Genomic DNA, 22,796 nt, shown 5'->3' with positions numbered 1-22,796 from the left:
GTGTCTTCTCTCATCCCCCTCCGTTGTGCTTTTATCAGTCACTCCTTGTCTTCCCCAGCTCTGTTCTTCTGCTTCCTCATCTTCTGCTTCCCTCCTCCACATCACGGCACCCCTCTTTTATGTCAGGTGTCCCTCTGCCTCCACCTTTACCCTCTGTGCTGTGATTATGTCCTGGTGCTAACTGACTTGCTATTGTGTGGCAGTGCAGGTCTTCTCCTCCTCGCTTGGTCACTGTCTGACACAGCATAAATGCCTCTCATTACTTTGGATTGCAGACCACCCAGTGCCCCTGGCTCTCCTCTGGCTTGGGGGCGGGATGTAGCCCTGTTGTTCCTTTCAAGCTCAACACCACTGTCTTGATAATATTTGTCTCTTCCTCCCTCTCCCCCCCTGCTCTGCAGATACCAGCTATCATTTCTCCCGGATCATCCAATGGATTAGCATAAACCCGGCTGTCCTTACCCATATTTACCTTGGAGAGATTGTTGCTTCTATTTCAGACCTGACGAAGGGCTTGCATTCCCAAAAGCCATGCTGTTTTCCCAGCTGCACTGCTTTGTTTAATGAAAGATACTACCTCTGCCTACAACTCGTCTATGCTTTTAGGCTAAAGACATGCTGAGGTACCGTCTCCCCCCCTTCATCCCTGAGACACATCTGCTTTCTCTCCTCTCTTGCATTCAAAGAGATGTTTTCTCAGAAAGGAGAGGCTTCTTGCCATCTCCCTGGAGGCAACAGCCCTCTTCTATCTCTGCTTTCAGTGAAATCCACATTTCTGGAAAAGTCCCTACCAGGCTGCCATGAACAACAACAGAGGGCCCACCAGCTCCCTGGAAAACCAGACAAAAAGTTTCCTTCCAGAGGTGATACAGGGGCTACAGACCCATTTCCCAAAGCAGTGGACTGGAATGTCCTGGCAGACTCACGCCAGTGTTCCCACAGGGTTTGAAGTAGCAATGGTCAATGCGATTAGACCACAGCAGCTTTAAAATCTGAAAAGTCTGCCCTACCCAGCGCTACCAAAATTACTGGGTGCCGAGGCCACAAAGTCCACAAGACTCATCTTGTGCCCCGCTTGGCATGTCTCCGCTGCAGGATCTGCTGTGTGGGGCAGGCAGGAGACCGAGAGGGGAGTGGATAAGGGAAGGGATTGCCCGAAGGGAGGGAGTTGCCAGCGTCTGTGGGTTGGGGTGTGAGAGAAGGGAGAGGCAGCACCGAGCCCTCCAGTGCTGTTGCTCCACGGGCTCCGCCATGGATGGGGTCTCGGTTTCGCTGCCCTGGTGGAACAGGACCAGCTAAGCAGTAAGGATCAAGTGGGGATAAAACGAGAAGCTCTGGCCTTCACCTGGGCTCCTGCACCTTCCCAGCTCGAGCCCGGAGGCCCAGGAGAACCGCATCGCTTGGTGCTGCTGCTGCGGCCCTTCTCTTGGTGTCAGTGTCATGAAAGATTCAAATGGCATTGTCCACCTCCAAAGCTTTTGCCGCGTGAATCAGTTTTCCTATGTGTCTGACTTGACACACATTCCCTGACCACTTGGAGGTCACAAATTTAATTAAACCTCTGTGAATAGTAGCAGACCTCACAGAAATAAAGGCCTTAATCCAATCAAGCCACATTTGTACTCCCTGTATTGCATCAAGCATGGTCAAAGCAGAAGGGACAGAGCGTGGCGAGCTAGCAGGGCCCCAAGAAGTTCCTCCGTACGCTGCCAATTATGGATGATAATGTGATTGTGACACTCGCAGACAATACAAGCAATTTCTCAAACTGCAGGTCCAAGGCTCGGTATTGTCGTGCCCAGCCAGCACAAGAAACACGGGAGAGATCACAGCAAGCTCTTGGAGTGCAATGGCTGTGGCTTTCAGGAGAGCTGTCATTTCTCAGGTGGAGATTAACTTGAACAGCAGCTGGTACGAACCTCTCAGCAAAGTCACAGGTTTGCTCTGTAGTCATCCGTTATGGGGGAATCTTGTCCCTTCTCTTCCTTTCCTTTTATGTTAGAAAATAAAAATTAAAAAAAAAAAAAAGGAGAGGCAGAAACAGCCCGTTGCCCTGGGAAGTGCTTTTAATCAACCTGTGCAACGCTAATTAATTTTGCATAACGTCTCATGCTGCATTCCACCCCGGAGGAGGCAATGCTTGATGTGTGGGCCAGGTGATTCACTGGTGATTGGGGGAGCCAGCTGCAATTTTTTTTTTTTTATTTTTTCTGAGCCTGTCAGCAAAGTTTACCAAAATTTTGAGAGGAGGAAAATGTACCAGCATCTTCACAAGCTGGTCATCTTCAACCCCCACACAAAGGTCAATGCTTGCAGAGTTTTGAAATTTTAGCAAGGCAGGAGAACGTCTTTGCTAAAGATTTCCCAGCGATCACCCCAAATACAGGACTCCTGCTAACCCGGTACGGTAAATATTATTTCACTGATCAGATTAAGGAAGATGCAATCTGTAAGTAAAATTGCCCAGCGCTTTGAGGCATTTTCTGTGTGAGAGGCATGTTGCTAATTGCCAGAATATTAGCAGGTTGGGCCTTAACTGTACACAGTTAATACATGTATATATAAATATATTTAAAGAAAGCTCTGTAGTGAGAGAGAGAGGCATAGAGAGGCAGGATGTGGTTCCTAGTGGCAGGTTCTGGCTAGGAGAAAAGGCGCTTGAAGGGAGTAGCGAGGAGATGTTGAAGGATCTTAATGTCAGAGACCTCAAGGGAACGTAGGAGCAAAGAGCTGTGCACTTCCCCAAAGTCCCCATCCATCCTGTTTAGGAACAGGACCAGAAGATGGAGCGGGGATTGCTGTTACTCCTATGTTACCCAGGCTGCAGTAGCAAATTGCAAGCATGCGGATGATCTCCGTGTTTTAATGTTGTACGGAGAGTAAAAAGATAGTGCCGGTCCCAAAATGTTTGTAATGAGAAAGCAGCAGGGATGCTGGAGGGCAAGCACAGCCTCTGCTTCGTGGCTTTTGGCGGTAGAGCTGAAGTTTTGCTGCACCTTTGCCTGCGCTGGTGGAGGAGGGGGAGCGTGTGCCGACTGCTCTCAGCGGAGTCACTCAGGTTGAAACACGGGGCTTTAAAAGGGAGAGGGACGGAGCTGGAACATTTCACAAACCATTTCACTGCCTGACGAGCAGCCTGGGATCGGCTGCGGCGTGCACGAGGTGGCTCCCTGCCAGGTCTCTTCCAGGGATCTGCCTGGAGAAGGCTCCTGCCACCGGCCAGAGTGAGCACCAAGCAGCACCAAGCAGCCACGCTCTGCTCCTGGTGCTGCTCTGGGCTCTCTGCTACGCTCGAGTTCAATAGGCTTTGCCCCTGTGTTCATTCAGCTGATTAAAAGTCTTTTTTTTTTTTTTTTAAGCCACCAGCATGTGAGCCACAAGGATCTGTTCGTTATTGCTCAGCCGTGCTGCGAGATGCTGTCTAGAAGTAATTAATTGGGCAATGCTTTGGAAACGCGGAGGAAAAACATTTTCAGGGGAAAAAATAATGCAGAAGGGGGGGAGGGGGGGGGGGAACTCACATTTTCCCTTTGAAGTGAGGATCTTTCACCGAGAGGGAGGGAGGCACGACCAGAGGAACAAGCTTGCTTGTTATTTTTACAGTGTTATTCTCCACAGCTGTATGGATAAACACGTAACTTCAGCCTGTTTTTTTTTTTTTTTTTTTTTTTTTTCCGCCTCATTTTAAAAATAACCACAGGAGCGGGATGTTGTTAATGAGAGGTAGTGGCAGGGTGTTGTTTTTTTCAGGAGGGGGCTGTCTGCCCCTCGTCTAAACCCTTGCTGTCAGCCGGCTCACGTGCAGGCAGTGTCCCTGGGAGGTGACGGGAGGGCGAGGGGCTGCTGGTGCCGCTCGCGGAGCATCTGCTGCCTTCCAGCTAGACCCCCAGTAATCCGGGATGTTAACAGCGGCCAAAGTTCACGCAGGGAAAAATGCTGGGGACCCAGCAGCTGTCGGGGAGGCTTATTTCTAGCCACGTGGAGGGAGCTCGGTGACGTTGGCAATTCCCCCGCGAGGTCCCTTGCCCGGCTCAGCAGCAGCTGCGCTTTTCTCCCTGGCTGCGGACGGGACTGAAAGGCACTGAATCCACACCAAGATTTTAGACGGAGCTGTCGGCATCAGCAGCCAGGCAAAGCTGCCTTGAGCAGCACAAATCGCCCAGGCCACCCATGTCCTGCCTGCCACCCCGCCTTGAGCCTGCAGGGCGATTGCAGTCACCTTGCCCCGAGACGGCAGCTCGTACCCAAAGGCGAGGCTGCAGAAACTCCTGGGAGAAGAAGTGACAGCAGTGTAAATAATAATTAATAAAAGCATCTAATAAAAACAGCCTCCTGTCACTCCCAGCGTCCACCTACTCCGATGTGATCCAGCATCAGGGTTTCGGGCAGAGCACAAGCAGCCTTGTCACCTGTGGCCCCAAGGGAGAGACAGGCGATGTCCCTGTGCCCGCAGGGGTTTGCTCCAGGATCTCTTGTCCCACCAGCAGCTCCCGGTGACATGGGGCTGTGTGCGAGTGGGGACACCAGATGTGGCTGTGGGATTGTTGAGGTTGCGAGCCAGCAGGAGGACCTATGGATGGTTCAGCCTCGGAGGAGCAACTGAAGCTCCCCAAAGAGCCGGGAGGGAAGCGGCACAGTTCTGCGGATGTGCTGCTTTAAGAAAGACTCCACTCTCATCAAAATTCCCAGAGAAGCAGGCATTCCCACACATCCCCATCAATGCAAAAGCGTGGGCAAACCTCCTAAAATATCCCCGGGGGGGGGATCAGGCCTCCCTCCCCGTGCCCCCCCAGCGCTCTGCCCCCCCATAACTAATCTGGAGCGCGCTGGCCGGCGGTGATGCTGATGGGGAAGGGCAGCTCAGTGAACTGGCAGCGAGGCCACGCGAAGGTCACCCGGGGATCCCCGGCCGCGGGCGACGGGCGAGCAGCCTCCCCCAGAGCCCGGGCGGGAGGAAAGAACGGGGTGAGGAGAGGGCAGAAGGAGAGAAAGAGCACAAAAGAGTGCGAGGCATTGAAATAGCTGGCTGCCGGGACGCGGGCCGGGCCTTTTTAGACGCTGGGGCTGACACCTCTGAATGAGCTGACGGGGCCGGGGGATTATGCTGGGTAGCGACTTGCTGTCCCTGCCAGCAGGCGCAGACAAATAGCTGACTGCAGCGCGGCCGGCGTTATCAAAATGGCTTTAAAAAGGCAGTCAGCTTGAGCCTCCCTCCGCTCATTAGAAACTGCGGTGAGCCGCTCGCTGTGAAAAGGCTCCGCCACCAAGTTGCGTGCTCCCCTAACCCTCCTTTTCTGCCCTTCTCACAAATAAATCCCTTATTCAGCTGGTCCGTCCCCCTCAATCAAGTAATTCCTTATGCCTGCCACCCACTCTGCCCGGATTAACCTCAGGTGGTCACTCCATTGCAGGTTTCTTGAAAGGCACTGCCTCCCAGCAACCTCTTTTTTTTGCTTTTTTATTCCTAAGCCTGGGTTTTTAAATCCCTCTGTGTATCTTGAACCAGCAAGGCTCTTTCCCCATGGGCTCTGCTAGCGGTTTAATAGCCTCTTGTTTCTCTTCAGTGCTGGTGCTAGCTGTGCGCAGCCCTCCTGATGCTGGCTGCTGCTGGGCACCTTCTCCACCCGCTGCTGCAGGGGGATCCTGGCTCCTCCAGCCCCCAGGGCTGCTTTCCTGAGCCCCTGTGCCCCATGCCACCCTCCTGTGGGGAAGTTTCTGCTGCCTCCGGGGCTGTTCATCAAAAGCACCAGGATGAGCACTGAAAACCGAGGAGAGGAATGCTCTGGCCTTAACGTGCTGCTGACGTTATCGCAGCGTTTTAAAGCTCCGGCCAGAATAACAAGGCTTTCCTTCTGCTGGGTGCTGCCAAGGCTTTTGTAAGGAATCGCTCCCCAGTGGCCGCTGCACGGTGTAAGCGGGCAGGGAGGGCTTCCACGTCTAACGGAGTGTTTGAAGGTGCAGAGGAGCCTCTGATTGGATTTCCAGAAAAACCCCAAGGTCTCACTCTCACTGATTACAGGAGAGAAAACTAGATCAGAGGGAAGCATTAGAAATGCCTTTAAACAGAGAAATCAGCGAGGCTCCCACCTTCACCAAAGAGGCGGTAACGTTTTGGGGGGCGTGCGGGGAATCTGTTTTGTACTGCAAAGCCTGGGCTTTTGGGGAATTATTTCATCTGTGTCAGCGTGTGCTGCGCTCCTCCTGCACTGTGCAACAGCGCCGCATGCAAAGGCTCCACCACAAATCCCCTCGCTGAATCCCGGCGACAGCAGGGGAGGGGAAGGCGCTCCCTTTCCCTCCCAGCCGCCGCTTGGGATGGGTACGGCGTGTGCTGCCAGCCAGGCGTGCTGCTCTGTTGCTCGTGCCTGAGCTTTGCCTGCGGCTGGGAGCAGTCAGAAGAGCTGCCCCAGCGTGTGGCAGCCCGGGGAGAGCCTCAGCGTGCTGCTGCGGGGCAGGCACTGCTCTCCTGCTGCGGCTTTTGGCTGCCCTTCGAAGGCAGTGCTTGGCATGCTTTGCATTCACGGCTGCACGCTGAGAGCTGAGGTCCTGCCCTGGGACCACATAGGGGTGATTTGGGCTCGGGCTTGGGCCAGCACGTGAGAAAATCCCCTTGCAGAGGGAGCGGAGAAAGCACACACCAGCTGCATGGTGCCTTGGCCGAGTGCCCCTGAGCGTGGCTGTTGTGCTGCGGGCATGGGGTGGTGGGCTTGGGGGCACGGAGGGAGCAGCCACATGAGACCCCAGAGCAGGATTTCTTTGGGGTTGAGGGGGATTAGCCATTACACAGCCCTATTTTTTTTTTTTTTTTTTTTTTTTTTTTTTTTTTTTTTTTTTTAGCCATTGCATTCTTTCTTCATGTGAGTTGCAGCACAGCTGCTCACAGAGATTCAGAGGGCACGCAAGGCTCAGCTCCCAGTCCCGAGGCATGGGATGTCCCCTCTGTCTGAGACCTGCTGAGATGCTGCAGCCTCCCCAAAACCAACGGGATACCAGCCCTGCCAGTTCATGGTTTGCTATCGTAGGACAGCTGTACCCGTTTCAGCCCAGGGAGTGGAAGGCTGAGGCAGGACGGGCTGCTGTCAGACCTTCCTCTGCTGCTGAAGCAGCTGGGGCTGGACTGGTGCCCGTGGATAAACGAAAGCAGCTTCACCGCTGCTCTAATTTATGCCTGACTGCCAGTGGCCCCGGGGCTTTTCTGTCAGCCGGGGCTCAACCAGCTGTGACAGCAGCCTCCTTTCAGCCTCTCCTCTGGCGCTCGCTGCTTTTGCCAGCGGCTGAGAGGGATGCAGGTAGGGTGGCCCCGGCGTGGGTCCCTCCCCGCAATCTTCAGGGCATCTGTGCTGCTCGCCCTGGCACCTCCTGGCCAGGTCAGAGCCCGTGTTTCGACCCTTCTGGACAGAAAGATAATCCTCCTCACCTGCTATGTGTGACAGTGCTTCGCTGTCTGTATCTGCCCACGTGATGCAAGCAGCAAACTCCCTTGCAAAACCACCCACAGATCACTCTGGAGCCAAAAAGCCCAATCATGAAGACTACAAAGAAAAATGAAAAGCCCCATTTGAAACTCAGAAACATGATGTACAGCAATTTCTCCCGTCTCTCTGCCTTAGCTGGAATTAATCAACAATCTCTGCCTGCAATTGCTGGGAATAATTTATTTCAAGAAATGCAAAGAAAGAGCGTTTAGGATAAATATTTAAATTTCCTCTTCCAGCCCATCCTATTCTCCATCATTGTTTGTGTTCAATTCAGTCAGCTATGCATAAGCTGATGCTCATTCTAGTTGCTCTGGGTATTTACATATTTTCTTCTGTAGCGAATCTCTGATCCCTAGCTCTTCCTTGGGTGGGTAACGAATTATGTAAGTAAAATCCCCTCGGGGACTGACTCCTGGGCCAGAACACAGGGGGTCAGCCAGGGCATGGAGAAACCCTTGCAGATGGGGCTGGGGATTCCCCATGGCTGGGAATACCTGCCCCTGTTACACGTCCTGCCCTAGGACGGAGAGAGGAGTGGTATTGAGGGAGGAGGAACAGCACGAGCCAAAACGCAGGCAGCTTGGTTCTGGAAGGTGTTTGTGTGCCAAGTCATGAGGTGCCCATAAAAAATGGGATTGGAGTTAGCTGTTAAAAAAAAAAAAAAAAAAAAAAAAAAGCACAAAACCTTTACTGCATTGGGAACTATTAAAAATGTTTTGTTGTTGTTTTTTGGTTTTTGATAGGAAAATGACTTAAACTGAGCGCTGGGAATAATCAAAGAAAAGAGAACAAACTTCAAAGGCGGTGCTTCATACCTTTAACACTGAGGAGGCTGAGGAGAGGAAGAAGTGAGCACGAACTGTTCATTCTGACCTGACTGCACGTGCATACGTATGATGAGGGTTCCCCCGGCTCCCTGCAGCCAGATATCTGTAACCACAGCCCAGACGGACCCGGCTGAGCCCCCCGTGTAATCTGTGTCCCATGGAGGCTGCGCCTCCCCCTTTTGTGTGCTCTCATTAGCTTGTGCCAGCAGCGCTTTGAACGGGGGGTTAGGGGAGAAAGCATGATATAAACTTTAAAGACAGCTCATCTACCACGTGCAATTTGTATTTTACACCTTGTGAATTTTAACAACTGGAGTTGTAACTTCACCGTTAACCCCCCGTGCGCCGGCACTTCTGCCTTGACCCCTCCAAGGGTGGCAGCAGCAGTCGGAGGCTGTCGCACGCCGCTGCGGCAGGGATCCTGCATCCAGCCAGGCTCCCCTCGCACCCTGCAGCGTGCAGAGCCGGGGCCAAGGTGCAGCTCTCCCTGCCTTCTCCCCCAGCTCCAGAACCACAGCAGCTACCGCGATGGAGCAGGATTTTTTTTTCTTTTTCCTAAAAGAGCTCAGTCACTTGCTAAAGCCCTTCCTTTCACATGCGTTCAGGCTAAGTATTAGAGGAGTGAATGCCCTCCAGATACTGCTAAATGGCTGCTTAAAAATGAAATAACAAACATAAAAGCTCAGATGGCTGCAGCACCGAGTTAAAACGCACGGCACTGCTGGCAGGCTTTGCGCATAGCCCTGGCTGGACCGGCTGCACAGTTGATCTCCTGAAACCATCATTTACGCTGCCATTAAAAATCTTTATTGTGACTCTAAAAAACTCCTCCAAGCGCTCGGTGGAAGCAGAGGGAAGCTGGTTTCCGTAACACGCAGCCGCACATGGAGGTGAGACCTGGGACCTCTGCTCCATGGTGGTGTTTCATTACGGGCGCTGAGGCTATTAAACCAATTTCCGAGCACTCGGGTGTGAGGTGTTTGTGGGATTTCCCCAGCTGAACAAATCAGCTTAGAAGCCTGCAATTCATTAGGCAAGTTATCAGGCAAAAGCTGTGTGCGCTCTCTCCTTGCTGTGCCTGCAGCCCCTAACTTCCAGCTCCTTCGATACAACGTGGTGTTTTTTTTCCAGTTTGAGATTTGCAGGAGCCAGCTTCAAAGCAGCTTTTTTTTTTGGTGGCAGAGTGCCCCAGCTCCTTGCTGGGTTTAGTGCGAGTCCACTGAGCTCACCAAAGCCATGGCTGTGCTCCTGGGGCTGGCTGTGCCCTTCACATTCAGCAGTCCGTGGTGCTCCACAGCCCTCAGTGCAGGCTGAAAATGGGTGAAGGGGATTCAAAACCCCTGCCTGCAGACTGAGGGGGGTATCATTGTCCTTCCTTCCTTCTTTCCTTCCTTCCTTCTTTCCTTCTTTCCTTTTTTCCTTCCTTCCTTCAGGCAGGGGATGAGCCGGGGCTGTGGGGCTGTGCTGTGCTCGGCGCTCACACTGCCGCTGGGTAGCACAGTGAGCGAGGCCTTTTCTTGCAGGGAGGCCTTTGCATTTGCAATTTGAATTTAATCCCCTGGGCTAAAGATAGCTCCGGCTCGCCTATTGTTCCTCCAGCTGGCAACAGCTTTATTTCTTTGATGCTTTCAGTCCTCGGTCGTTTCCAAGGAACTAGCAGAGACGCTTTCAATGCGGAGTCTGCCCAGCACCGTGTCACACTGGTCACCTCTTCCCACCATCCTGACCCTCCCTTAGGTCCCCCTTGGGGACCGCAGGGCTCCCTCCTGATGCCACGAGCCTCTGCGTGTGCCCCTGATGCTGGCCTCCCATCCCTGCGGGTTCAGGGCTGCTCCTCGTGGCTCCCCCAAAAGCGGGGCCTTCCTCGGGAGCAGCCCTGGCACAACGCCTCGCTCAGGTACCTGGCAATTAGTCTGATTACCATTACTCCACGGGGAGAAGTAAGTGGTACGTGTGGTCCTTTTCTTCAGGCTTTGCTGTTTGGGTTCGCCTCTAACCCACCCTCCCCACGTGTCTGTTTTGGCAAGGCCGCATTCCTCGCTTACTGCGGGAGATTTCTGTCTGGTGTCAGCCGGGGAACCGCGTGCTCTGCAAGGTCACTGAACGCATGCTTGACTCTGAGGCAGTTTGGACGATGATTTGAAGCGGATTAATGTCAGCGAGCTCTTATCTGCGATAACGCTTAGCTTTGTGTTTCTACATGTGCATCACACACACGCATATTGTATGCATCGTACGCGTTGCGCTGTGCATGTGATTCGGTGCCTTGTAATCTCAGGGAAAATTACAGGTGAACTAGGTGCTTTCCCAGAAATTGGATTTGGGATTGTTCCCTGCTAATTCACGTTGTTAATTAGCTACAGCGGGTAGCCAATAAAGCAGCATAAATGATTTCGGGTTCCTTAGGAAATGTGCTAGCACGATCACAAATACCAGTTCAGACGTGGAATTTTCACAGTGCCTTCCGGTGAACCTCGTTCATTAAGGAGTCAAAGCCGGGAGAAATAAACGTGAGATGCTTGCAGTCTGCTGATGGACGTTTTGCAAACTGGAGTAGGGAGGATGCTGGATGAGTAAATCATTCTCTGGGCATGTCAGTAATTCACATGCCACCCGATGGGAAGGATGGGCAGGTTTCTGCCTGGCTGCGTGCAGCAGAGCTCCTCACAGCCCCCGAGCCCCAGCAGTGATTTTCTGACTCTCATGGGAAGCGCTGCTAGCTCGTACCTCTGCTCTGCCATTGAAAGGATTGCCATCGTGAGGCGCGGAGCCTCCAGGAGCCGAGCGGGAGGTGAATGCAAAAACAAGCAAAGGAAAAAAAAAGTCAGGCTCCTGCAGCGTGCAACGGGGACACTTCCTTTCCCACAGAAGAAAAAGCCATTCCTGTGTGGAGGCAAGGCTGCAAAAATCACACGCAGCACAAAGGGAAATCTGCTGCTGGATTGCTAGGTAAACAGAAGGGAATATCTGCAGACTTCTTCCCTTTTTTATTGTGCCATAGAGGACTGCATCTGTGCACATGAAATCAGCGCTGCTCTTTAAATACTTTTCTCCCCTCAGCCCTGCCCCAGTTCAGTGCTGAATGGGGATCCTAAGTGAAGGCAGCAAAACACCAACTGTTCAGAAAACTGGCCATGAAGGACTGCAGCTATTAGGGATCAGATGCCTCAGCAAAGAGGAAGCAGGATATGGGAGGCTTTCCAAAAGTGGGTTTCCAAGGAGCCTTAGAGATGGACAAACACCAAAAGCATCGGTTCTCCACTCAAGTATTTGTATCTGCTTGCTTAGGGCTTCGAATGGCCTGAAACCATAGGGCTGTGAGTCGCAGTGGTCTGGGATCACATGCAGCCTCTGAGACCTGTCCCACACGGCTGCTTGGCTGCTTTTCTCCAGGTCCTAGGAGTGTCAGAACCAGGGTAGCCACAGGACTCCTCAGGCAAGTGGACCCACCTGGCACCCTTAAAAAGATGAATAGCACATCGAAGCAGTTTTTTATCATTGCTGTTACATGGGGAAACTACAGCCCCTCCCATGAGAGGATCTTAATGCTTTCATTTCAGGGAAGAAATAAAACAGTCTGTGAAAGCAAAAATTAACCCTGCATTTTATTTAGAGCAACTCTGATCATTTTGGTTGCATGTCCCCTTGGTGGAAACTGAAAGCTACTCCACTGTTTTGGTTTCAGCTTCAGTCCGGTCAGTAGTAGGCACAAAATCTAGAGGAGAAGGACATGTGATATAAAGAAAGTGATGCTTCTGCCCACAGGCTCCCCAAATCCAATGGTGCTGCAGTGTTCAAAAGGAGCCCAGGGAAATGTGTCTTATTCTCTTTGGACTGGTTATGGGAGGCAGCAAAGCTACAGTGCTTTACTCCCCATATGACTGTGCCAATAAAGTGGTGGCATGGAAGCATCTAGATGAGGGGGGACAGCATTTGAGACAACTGGCTATTCAACAGTGTCCACAGCCCTACCTTCACTAGCCCCCAGCCTAGAGGTATTTGCATCAGGAATACAATCCCGATTGTTAGCAGGGACACCTTTTAATCTAAAGGGGAGTCATCGTATTGCTTGTGGGAGCTGCCCTGGGGGAATCAGTCGTGATGTAACTCCAGCATCGGGGCAATTAGGAGAACACCAAACTGAAAATTTTGACAGGAGATTGTGGATAAGCTGTAAAAGAAAAAAAAAAAAGTTACATAAAAGGAGATGTTCTTTGCTTTATTCCAGGCTGGAGTCCCAAAAGACAAAATTGATGGAAAACCTACCTCTCATTTACGGGAAATGTGCAAGCAACTAAAAGGGAAAAATAGACTATGAAAGTAAATTAGAGTGATGGACAAAATGATTGCATCCTCTGCTTCCCGTCTTTAGTGCAGAAGGAGTGCTGATCTAAACCTGCAAATTAATAAAAGCAAGAAAACTGCCGCAATAGCCCTGTGGAAGGATTAACGAGTAAGGACTGACCCCGGGCTGTACCTGGCAGATTGGGCCATTCCCCAAAATTTAGGGTTTGCAATATGTGCTGGCGGTGGTAGATATTGCCAGATGGTGACCAGAAAGCCACCATAAAGGGCCTTGCTCGTGAAGCCAATGGTTAGGTATTCCCACTTCTGTTCCATCAGATAATGGTTCCCATTTCACTTGATAAATGGTCTGCTGAAAACAAGGTTACACGGATTTATCATACACCTTGTTATCCTCAAGGAGCTGGTTTAGCAGAGCGTACTAATGCTTTACTAAAAGAACAATTGTGAAGTCTTTCAACCTGCCCGCACCTTGCAGAGGTGTCCAACAGTGTTGACACACACGCTAATAAATCTGAATAGTAAGGTAAGGAAGGGTCCAGCCTGACACTTCTCACCAATTATTGTTAAGGCACGGCCACAAGTGCCAACCAGACTTTTGACTGGAAATGAAGAGCAGTGAATCTTGGCACCTGTTAATGCCTGATTTCATCAGGCAAACTGCTCCCCGCAGAGGTCCTAGCCCAAGGGCCAAGGGCTGCATTTTTAATTTTGGAACTGTTTGTTGATGTCTCTAAATATGTCCTACAATGTTTCATTTAGAGGAGAGGAGAGGAGAGGAGAGGAGAGGAGAGGAGAGGAGAGGAGAGGAGAGGAGAGGAGAGGAGAGGAGAGGAGAGGAGAGGAGAGGAGAGGAGAGGAGAGGAGAGGAGAGGAGAGGAGAGGAGAGGAGAGGAGAGGAGAGGAGAGGAGAGGAGAGTTCAGTTTGATGGCATCTACAAAGATCATCAAACCCAACTGCTTGACCACTTCAAGGCTGACCAAATATATATATATGTATACATATATATGTATATATGTACGTATTACAGAACGTGGATATTGATGCCTTGCCTGGTAAAATCTCCCCATTGCATTATCCTGTATCAGCATCTGATGCTGACCTGTAGATTGCACCAATGTTCAGAGTGCCAGCTGCCTGGCATCCCGTTTCTGACACCTAGCTATTCTTTTCAAATGCCTTCTGGATATGGTCCTGGACAAGCAGCTCTGGGTGGACTTGCTTGAGCAAAGGGGTTGGACCAGAAGACCTCCAGAGGTCCCTGCCATTCTCAACCATTCTCTGACTCTGTTGGGTGTCAGCATAATGTTTTCTCTTTGATGAATATCATTTAGGACAATGGGCCTGTGGTGGGAATTACATGTTTAAGCAGGTACAGAACTGCGAGTGGCACCCAATGGCTGGTAGGGGCTGAAGGTCACATTTTACACCTGCACTGTGCAGGTGATAGAGAATTGAGGATATGGACCTGACAAAGAGTAAGAGATGGTATCAAATGGCATTGGACAAATGATACCACAATGATATCAGTATTCCCTGAGGGATGGCCAATTATGATAGCATTAAACCACTCCTGCAGTAGCTGTAATCTCTTGAGTTATTTTTGTAATCTATGCACTAGACGTGACCAAACATATTTGAGTAATGATATGCAATACATCTTTTCAGATCCAAACCAACAGTGGGTACAACTGGGAATGAGAACAAGCCAATGCTACTAAACCCACAGTGTTTGAAGGTCTAACTGCAGCTCTTTTTACATGGGAAAATGCAGAGGAAGAAGGAGACTGCCGTATCTTCTGGGACTGCAATGCAGGTGTGTATAAACCTGTACGTGGCCCTTATCTGCTCTTTACCCCAAGTCATGTGTTCCCTGGAGGTGAGCAGACATACCGGGAATGTTAGGTCTCGGAGGAGCCGTCCTTAATATAACAGACTGTCAGGTATCAGAAACCAGGCTGCGATCAGTTGGCCAATTAGCAGCCCAACAGATTCATGGGTTAGCATCTGCCGCAACTGAATTGCAGAAGGCTGATTTACAGCAACAGCAGCTGGTTCAGCAGACCTGGATTGCTGTAGAAAAGGGGTCCACCAACATGCCTACAGGGCCACAGAAGTAATTAGCACTGGCCTCTGCTAGTCCAAGGACACATCTTGTGGCCCTGATCGCACTGAAGCAAGGCTGGATTGCTCTAGATGGATGCCACTAGATGGACACCGCCAATGGTGCTAATTAGGTGCTCGTGGACATCTGGGGGTGCTGGGAGCAGGAACCTTGGACATGGGTGTATGTGGGAAGACGATGACCTTTGTAGCCCAGGACAAGACCAAAGAATGCGTATGTTACATTAAAAAAGAAGTGGCAGTTCCTACAAACTGGAGCGGATCCTCGTGTGTGCTATCTGTGCACCTCCCTGATGAATGGGGGGGGCGAGGAATGCAGCCCTCCCCGCCCTGCGGGAATGTAAACAGAGGGACAGTGGCTACTGTGGGAAACCACATGTGTTACACCCCCTGCTCAGACATCGCCAGTGCAGATTTAATAAACTTCTTCCCAATTTGGAGCATTCTTGGATTTGAAGTAGGCGGGTTTGCACAAACTATTACCCGACCCAATTGTGATTTGCGATTACATTTGAAATTGTTATTGCAGAGGAGTCATGGACATGATAAAGCTGAAATATGTGCGCTCCGTCAGAATAAACAGCTTATACAAATGACTAAATGTTTAGATAACGTTGCAAAGGCGAGGTGGTGGTGTGTCTTTAAGGGAGCAAGTCCTGATGCTAATGCTCCTACATATTTGATCATGCACCCCAGTGTTGCCCTGCTGTCAGGTGCTGCGTTGCTTGCTGTTGTGGCGATTACCCTGTACGCTCATCCTGCTTGTATCACTAAGCAGCTCATTAATATGCATGATAAAATGACCCTTTGGTAGGCAGCATGGCTGTGCTCGAGAGCAAGGGGTGAGGTGTACTGGGCGCCTGGTGGAGGAGTCTTGGGAAGCTGTGCCTGCCCTGCTGGGCACCAGACTTGGGGCTGGAGAAGCTCACGTGCTGGCATGAGCCATGTGCACAGTGGTGTAAGGGAATGTGTCCAAGTGCCTCATGCTGGCTGGTGTCAGAAGAGAGAGGATTTTGTTTGCTGCCTGAGGTAAAAGGCACCACGGTATAGGAGGGAGACCAAAACCCTCCACGTCAGGATCTGGGCAGCGTGCTGTGGCTGTTCACCTGGGGTCTGTAGGATGCTGCATGAAAATGGGCTTCAAGCATCTGAAAGGTTGTAAGAACTACTCATTGCCTACGTTCCTTGTTTTATCTTAGTAATAGGGTGATTTTATTATTATGCTGCCTGCTGTTGATGTATTTGGAGACCCCCATGCTGAACACCCTTGGATAACCGCAGAGGGGAGTTGCTGACCCAGGAGGGGCTGTGCAGGGGCTCGCAGCCTAGCAGGGTCCCGTTGAGGCTCTGGAAGAGATCTCAGCCGTGAGATGCTGTGTGCAGAGTGCAGGCAGCCGTGTAGGCAGCTCGCTGCTGCTCCGTGCGTGTGACGGGAGCGAGGGTGGGGATGGGGAGGGGGGCTGGACAGCTGGATGCAGGCAATGGGGCTGCTGAATCCACCCTCCTACCTACAAGGAGAAACAGCTGCTGCTGCTGCAAGCAGTGTGCGCGGAGAAGCCGTGCTGCTGGCTTCCCAGCCGGGGAGGCTGCAGGCGTGCTGGGGTGACTCACGCTGGCTGCCGGAGCCCGGCCTTGGTCCCATGCCAGCAGCATGCTCCGGGGGGAGACGGCAGAAAAAAGCAGGATAATTTGCAAATCCATTAAAAAAAAAATAACGTTGCTGCACGGCAGGGTCTCGAGGCAGGTGCCAGAGTGTGTTTGCAGCAGGTGCCACCCCCAGGGGATGGCTCCCCTGTGCCAGGCGAGCTGGCAGGCTGGGTGTGCAGGGAAGGGCTGTGAGCACGGAGCACATCAGATCCCGTGGCTGTCCCTGCCCAGGATGGAGCTGCATCGGCTGCAGGACCCGCCGAGCGATGAGCCTGGGAGAGGCGGCGTGGCAGCGCTGTGCCGCGAGCTAGGAAAAACCCCACTAACCATAAAATGGCATGGAAGGCCCCCAGGAGCCTTGTAGAACAGGATGGCGGAGTGTAATGAATAGTCAGACATATGGTAAAAATGAATTAATGTCGAGTTGCCATCCACTCTGCCATTTTTTGCTTTCAGTTTCCCCGCTGCGCTTGTCTCCTGGCATCGCTGAATCTTGATTCAGGGAGAGGCAGCCAAGTAGCTTCCCTGTGAAGCCAACATCGTATCCTAAGTTGGCCAACAACTTCCTAGTGCTGTCTGCTGGCTCCATCTGGCTGGGAATCTCTCTCCTGTCCTGGTGGAGAGTGACCAGCCTCGGCAGTCCAGGCCTGCCTCTGCTCCCCTCCATCCAGGAGCCCCCTGCCCTCAGGGGATGCCCGCTGACAGGGAGCACAATGCCTTTGAGCAACAGCATGTGGGGTGATCTGCCCTGGGGAATCACAAGTCCCAGGTCTAAACAATGTCCTGGCAGAGCAAGAAGGAAATGTTCAGCCTGGTCCAGGTGGAGGAAATGACTTTTGAGAGCCTGGTACATTGCTACAGGTAACAGCAGTGCATGTACCCATGTATAGGTGCGCATGTGCATGTTGCTGCCTCACTTTATTTTCCCCCCAAGAAGCAGAAGAGAGCCACGTGCCATAACCAAGTCTATGCACTCCAGGGATAGGCTAAAAACCTTGCCAAATACCTGGTGTCAGCCCCAGACCTGGCCTAGAAAAGAGCAGGAATATTGTGCCTGTCTTCCGCCCTCCTGCCACAGCCTGTCCTTCCAGAGATGCCTCTTCTGCACTGCATGCAGGGCAGATGGGCTTGCTCCAGACAAGCAGATCACTGCTTTGCCCTCGGCTGGAGCTGTTGTCATCCCCGTCCCAGCCTGTAAAGGCATCAGGAGGAGAGCAGAGGGGCGTCTTGGCACTGCACCGGCTGGAATCGAGGCTCCTCTTTTTCAGTCGAAACTCCTCCCTGACACAAAAACAGATGTTTTGGTACGGTTCCTATTATTGGATTTCTTGGAAAAAAGGGAGTGCTCGTAGGGGTTTAAAGGACAGGAAAAAGAGGTTGGGGAACTCGCTTGGCCACTGACATCTTGTGTGATTTGAGGCAAATCACTCCTTTTTTTTTTTTTTTTTTTTTTTTTTTTTTTTTTTTTTTTATTAAACTGAGGAAAGAGGAAGAGGGGAAGGGGACGGTGCCATTAAACAACCTTTGTGGAGCGATTTGCGACCCGTGGTGGAAAAAGCTGCAAATGCCACATCACGCTTCCCGCTGGCAGAAAGCCACGGCGCCACGGCCAGCCCCAGCAGGCAGCTCCCTCCCATCGCCGTCCCTCCAGCTGCAAGGCCGGGGCTGGCCCCCGCCTCCTGACATGGTTTTTATCGCCCGCGACCCCAAGCCAGTTTTGCTGCAGACGTGTTTAGTGCTTATTTTCTCGGCGAGGCCGCTAAGGCAGCCGCCTGCTCCCCTCCTGCCTCCTTTACCCGGCGCCTGTGCGCGTTTTCCCCTTTGCCGGCGTTCTGCTCCTGCCGCCGCCGGCAGCGCTCAGACGCAGCGGCAGCTGGGGAAACAATTGGGTGCCAAATTAGAGTGGCTCTTCAAGTAATTGACTGATGGATCAGTGCTCCTGCTTAAAAAAAAAAAAATAAAAAAATTTAAAAAAAAGGTTTCGCAGCATGAGTCACCGGTGCGCCGCGCTCCTGCCTGCGCTCCGTGCTGTTTAGCAGGCAGCACACGGTGGAGGTCAGGGGATGGAAATGTTTTACTCCTCGCTGTCTCTCTCTGGGGAAAAGCCCTGCCCGGCTCTGCGGGGGCAGAGGAAGGGGATGCTGCGGTGGTGTAACCCAGCTGTGCCGTGCTTGGCTCCCCTCCTGGCAGGCTGCCGGGGCTGGAGGTGGCACCCGCTGCCTCTGAGGCTTGCCGCAGGCACCAGGCAGCTCCCAGGGATGCTCCCAGGGGAGGAGACGGGGTGTTTCCTGCAGGCCTGGCCTGACCCTGCGTCCTTTCTCGCTTCTTGGTGTCCTGGTGGGCTCTCACACCCTCACTGTGGGTCCTGTTGGTGTCCTGGGCGAGTACCCCCAGTCCTTGGAGACAGGACACCCGGCCTTAACAGGAGAACATGCAGATGATTTTTGTTTACTCCTGATTTCACTCCATCATTAGCATTTTAACAGCTTTCTGGCAAAAAGGAGGGGCAGAGAAGAGGACACTGAGATTCCACATCATCCCAGGACTCCAGCAGCTGGGGCTGTAGCAAAAGCACCCAGTATCCCGAGGACTCACAAGAAATACAAACAACTTCTGAACCTCAAGCAATGCTGTGTGTGGCAGTCAAAAACAGCAATAAGGTACCCTCACTCATTTCATTTCTCACCCTTTCTAACAGAAAGGAGAAATATTTCTACATGTTGCAGGTATGGCCATCGCTGTAAGTCAACCTGTCTTTTAAGAAAATAGGTATGCAAACAAATCTTCTCCGGGGGATCAGCCAAAGCCCCCTGGGCTGTGAAAGAGGTGGCTCTAGGGTAAATGAGTGCTGTGACTGGTACAAGGGTGAGTGAGGATGCCCTTCTTTACTGTCTTGTCCCTTGTCTTCCAGCTCTGCTTCCAGAGGGGTGAGGGATGTGAAGGTAAAAACAGGCTGGCCCTTCCTCACTCGCCAGCACCACTGTTATGGTCTGGAGCAATACTATCACTTATCTACAGCAAAAGAGCAAAAATTCACCCCGAGTTTTCCTTACAAAACCCCATCCTTTCCTCCTGAAGCCGACACAAGGAGCACATGAACATCGCTGTGCCCAACACGTGAGCTTGGGCTGTTCCCAGCTGGCTTTCCAAGAGATCTCTGTGCTGGGGCACCATGCACCCACCCCCCTGCCACCCACCAGCCCGATTTTCAGGCTTCTCCCACCGCCCATCGCAGTTGGAAGTGTTTCGTTTCAGGCTTTTTCTGGCCTGTCAGAGCAAGGTGGATAATACGGGCTGCAGGGCCGGGCAGCCGAGCGCAGCTCTTTGTACTCTCCCCTTTCCTCCTCGCTGATGTCTATCCCTTATATATTTTTCATGGAAGGCCGCACTGATCGTGCAAAGGTGCCTCCTTGCCTTCCCTCGGGTCTGGTTGTTTTCTCGGGTTTTGTGTACAAGGAGGTTAATTAGAAGTCGGCATCTCCTCCCCCCCCCCCCCCCAGCAGGCGTGGAAGCCAGATGAGCGGAGAAATTGGGGTAGGGCAGGGGTGAGCACGGCTCCTGGGCTACATCCTCAGCACGGAGGAGGGTTTGCATCTCTCCTTGCCTACTCTGGCATGGATTCAGCCTGGCAGAAGAGTGTGTATCCATCCCAAAAGAGACTACAGCACATCTACCCGGTCAGTGCCCTTTCACTGTTCTTTTGAGATGGGATGCATGTGTGGGAGCACTACCCCATCCTCTTTCCTCCCTCTCCTTGGGGCTCAGCCAGGTCCCACTTTGTTTCTTGCTGCTACTGCTGTAATAAACAAAGTGGCTTGGCCCATTCTCCTGAACCTGAACGCAGAAGGAAGGAGACAGGGAGTGAAAAACGTGAAATCAAGTAGGAGTTTTTTTTCTTCCACAGTCGATGCCACCACTCGGAGTGGGGCTGGGACCCCGCAGTCACCCCCCAGCAGTGATTGTGGGGAGAAATAGTTATTCATGCTGGAGCTGGGAGCAGAAGAGCTGCTGCTCCCATCCAAGACAGCTCGTTACCTCCCCGAGTTTGCTTAAAATACAGCTCTAATTACCTGTTTAAACAATAGCTCTGTCCCTTCCTTGGTCTATGAAGACTGCACACATTTTAATTATCGGGAAGACCTTGGCCATTCACCTTTCAGAGGTATTTAATGCTTCCAGTCAAATGCCTGCCCTGATGCACTCTGTTACCATGCCACCTCTCGAACTCTCAGTGGCGGAAAACTGCAGGGTACCGCTGGTGAGATGACATTCTCAGGCAGGGTTTTTTTTTCTGCATAATCACGGTATTTGGGTTAATTTTGCTTTGCTGAGCGCATTAGTCTTTGGCTTCTAAACAAGAAGACGCAGGGCCTCCCCCTGCCTTGCCTTTTCCCCTGTGCACACGTGAAAAATAGGGCTCAGCCTGTGCCTTGATGTGTGATAATATTGCAGTCCTGTAAATGGATGCCAAAGCTGGTCCTGGGGCAGGATCGCTGGTTTTGGAGCAAGCATAACCAGAGCAGAAGGGGCTCTTCTTTCCCTTTGCCCAGATGTTGTTCCATCCATCTCATCCACACCGAACCCCTGATTTTGGGGCATTTTCCTAATAAGCAGTGGTCTGGGAAAGGGTTTGGACCAGAGAGCAGTGCAGCAAGGAGTTCTGCTGATCCCATAGGCAGCATCTCCTGCGTCTCCACTGGTGGGCAAAGGGAGCATCCCTTGCCAAGGGCTTTGCTTCAGCAGGGTGTGCAGGAAGGGGCTGGGGTGCTCAGGGGAGGACAGGACATGTGTTTGCATTCAGAGAGGAGGAGGAGGACAAGCACTGCCCGGCCTGTAAGCCCCTGTGAGTCTTTGTCCATGAGGCAAAGCAGCCGGCTCGGAGAAACCCCAGGTAAACTCAGTGAGCTGCCTGCAGGGCCTGGAGCTGTAAATCTCGGCAGCCTCAATTTCCAGAGCTCCCAGGGCTTTTCACGAGGTTAGAAGAGCGCTGGGGAGCAGGCAGGGGAACACCAAGCTGCTTCCTCCTGCCGACACTGCGGTGTGGCTGCTTGTTTTTTTTTTTTCCCCTTCCCTCCAGGAGCTGGTAAAGCATAACAGAGCCTTTCGGGGAGGGCAGACACCACTCTGATTTAGGGTAATTGCCCGTGTATCATGATTCAGCAGATCAGCCGAGCGCTCGCCCACCCTGGATGTGATGAACTGGACATGATTCACAGTAACGACGGCGGGGATCTTCCAGGGGACCTGGGCACGAACTGCACAAAACCAGGCTCCCAGGTACCGTGGCTGCATGCCCATCCCTGCCCTCCGAGGAGCAAAGGGAAAGGGTGGGAAAAAGGGGGGAGAATGCATTTCCAGATGCCCCATTTTTTTTGTGCCTTTTTATTATTTTATTTTATTTTATTTTATTTTTTTTTCATACCTCGTAGTCTTACCAAAGCTAAGCAAAGGATCCCTTTCATCCACTGGCCTGTTTTCTACCTTTGATGGCTAGCCTTTCATTTCACTTTGAGGCATCCCCCCTCAAAAGGCTCCTCGCTGCCTCGCCAGCACATTTGTTCCTCCCTGGCCAGATGCAGATGTGACCAATTTGCTTCCTCCCCGACACAATGCGAGGGGAAAGCGGGGGCGAGGAGGCGAGGCAGGTCTGTGAAGTCGATTTGCGTGGCAGCAGCCAGCGAGCAGAGCGCCGCGCTATTTTATCCGCTCGCTTCCACCGGGCTCTCCGGTGTCCCGGCAATGGTAAATCTTAACTTTCATGCCATGGTGCACCGGGATGCAATTTACTTCAAAGACAGCATAAATCCCCGGCCGCCGCTTATATCACAGGGCCGTTACATAAAAAGGGCTTATGTGCTTTGGTCCCGGGGACAGGTTTGCACTTTTCTGCATGGATCTAAGCTGACCGCCCTGTGGTTGCCCTAAAAACCTCAGGGCTGCCAGAAAACAGGCTGTCCTCGCCCCCCGCAGCCATCAGACGGCTCATCCCTGCCCCGCCGGTTCTGGGTGTGCTCTCCCTGCCCTGTTATCCGCCCCTCGTCCCCAGCGGTCTGCTTGGCAACCCCAGACAGCCGCGATGCCCGGGAAGACTGGCCGGCTGTGCTAGCTGAACAAAGACCGAGCTGGACGACATCCAGCGAAATTTCTAATAATTTAATTTCTTGGCTGAACGTGGGAATCTAGGCATTTTATGAATATTGCTTTCGGAGCGAAGGAGGAGGGAAGAAATCCCTTCTGCCCTCTGTAGTTCAAGCGTATTAATAATGCCTTATTTGCAAAGCTGTTTATGCATCCCCTGCCTTCTGCCGGGGTGCTGCTGTTTATCTGCCCTCATCAGGCCGCTGCTATTAGCTGCCTTCATCATGCAGCAATGCTTCATCGTTAGCCAAAGTTGCTTTATCTCGGCGAGAGGGA

At 52.1% G+C, this 22,796-nt stretch overlaps 2 long non-coding RNA genes across 4 annotated transcripts in view; one reads left to right on the top strand and one right to left on the bottom strand.

Moving 5' to 3' along the window:
- The window catches only part of LOC311435162, a 125,591-nt gene that overhangs the window by 64,086 nt on the left and 38,709 nt on the right, over positions 1-22,796 (bottom strand). The window lies entirely within an intron of this gene.
- LOC311429835 lies at positions 5,417-8,162 on the top strand. 2 transcript variants are annotated; one of them, XR_014688391.1, is made up of 2 exons: positions 5,417-5,876; positions 6,838-8,162. It is a non-coding gene; the product is annotated as an uncharacterized lncRNA (long non-coding RNA). The 2 variants fall into 2 exon arrangements; XR_014688392.1 differs by lacking the exon at positions 5,417-5,876 and adding an exon at positions 5,960-6,103.

Source organism: Aythya ferina, assembly GCF_964211825.1.
Source record: "Aythya ferina genome assembly, chromosome: 1".
Lineage (NCBI taxonomy): Eukaryota > Metazoa > Chordata > Aves > Anseriformes > Anatidae > Aythya > Aythya ferina.
The sequence above is the reverse complement of the archived record's forward strand: the minus strand, read 5'-3'. Positions and strand labels throughout refer to the sequence as shown.